This window comes from Anarrhichthys ocellatus, unplaced genomic scaffold (assembly GCF_004355925.1).
Source record: "Anarrhichthys ocellatus isolate YVR2014 unplaced genomic scaffold, GSC_Weel_1.0 scaffold10, whole genome shotgun sequence".
Taxonomy (NCBI): Eukaryota; Metazoa; Chordata; class Actinopteri; order Perciformes; family Anarhichadidae; genus Anarrhichthys; species Anarrhichthys ocellatus.
The window spans coordinates 2,121,469-2,122,978 of record NW_022280040.1 but is presented as its reverse complement, the minus strand read 5'-3'; the positions used below and the strand labels follow the sequence as shown (position 1 = coordinate 2,122,978).

The 1,510-nt window shown below is 39.2% G+C and overlaps 1 protein-coding gene across 3 annotated transcripts in view; it reads left to right on the top strand.

The window, feature by feature from the left end:
* The window catches only part of mllt10 (MLLT10 histone lysine methyltransferase DOT1L cofactor), a 61,556-nt gene that overhangs the window by 7,030 nt on the left and 53,016 nt on the right, over window positions 1–1,510 (top strand). The gene's annotated exons all lie outside the window — the stretch shown is intronic.

Genomic DNA, 1,510 nt, shown 5'->3' with positions numbered 1-1,510 from the left:
GTGTGTGTGTGTGTGTGTGTGTGTGTGTGTGTGTGTGTGTGTGTGTGCGTGCGTGAGAAAAATAAAGAGGAAGATCTCAAGGATCAAGGACAACCTTTTATTATTAAACGGTACAATAGTACTCTGTTGCATATTCTGTAGCTAAGCCACCAATCTACAGTACTTCCTGTTTACACCGGCACTCGCATGCCCAGTTCACGTGAATGGTCATGTGATATTCGTTTTCAGGTGTGTTGGACGCAAATCATTTCTAAAACGGTGCTGAAGCACTCGTGTGGAGATTTTAAAATGAAAACGCATTATTGTCGAATTAGCCTTAGTCGACTAACATTTATACCATTAGACTTAATTTCGTTGCATATTTTCACGATGACGATAAACATCCTTATCCTTATTAGTTGATTTAATTGACAGATCTTTAAGTCAGGATTTAGAAAAAAATGACAACCGCTAACATTGTGTATATTAAATGTTTTCCATAACATTGTTTTTTTACATTGCATATGTGTGCATATCTTTTGATATTCAATTTGTTATCAGTTCAAAAGTACCAAATACTTGACTGTGCTCCTTGCAGGTTCTGAGATACAGACATTTTCTCATCGTTCTATATCTACGGTTTGGGTTTTTCCGGAAATATAGTGCATCATTGCCAAAAAGTAGTTACGTGTGTAATGAGAATTATTTTTTTTTTTGTCCGATTTCTGCTTCGACAAGCCCAGAGAACATTTCCACCAAAGAAAATGAAAACAGGGGACCTAAGAATACGTTGTATTGTATTAAAATAGTAACATTGTTTAACTGGAGACTTCAAAAGCATGATTGTGTTGTTTAGCCCACCATGTCTACCGTTTCATCTTAAATCTATACATCTTGGCATAAAGTGCTGTATCAAAGGCAAAGTAGAGACATTATATTAGAGGTCTGCACTGTCCCGCAGACTTTTGACCTTAATCTGTATTCTGCCCCAGTTACCATCATATTTCACCAAATCATATTATTTAATCCGGATTGTAAAGCTTTATAAAAGATTATCTTAAATGCTGTTTGTGCGTGTTCAGTTCACCAACACTAACAAATACACATGTTGTGTGTGTGGCCTATTATGGCGAACATTAAGCTATCTAGTCTGCATCCTAACAGCTTGTGAAGATGTTGCTGCCCAGGCAGGAACGTGGCCCTGGAAAGCACCGCGTTTCCACTCATTGCTGGGCTGACCCGTTCTCCACAGACCTCTCAATCGTGTTGCTTAGGACTGATTTGAATTTGTCTCAGGAGTTTCCGTATTGGACTTGTTCTTTTCGTAAAACTTGGCGCGAAAGCCACAAACTGGTATGGTTTGCCGAGTTTCAACTTAATATGACCTCGGCAAACTTCTAAGGACCTGTCGAAATAATTTTCGGGACAAGATTTACTCGCGTAGCTGTTGGTACAGGTGCTAGGAATGATCTGCTGACTTGCTCTGTGTGTGTGTGTGTGTGTGTGTGTGTGTGTGTGTGTGTGTGTGTGT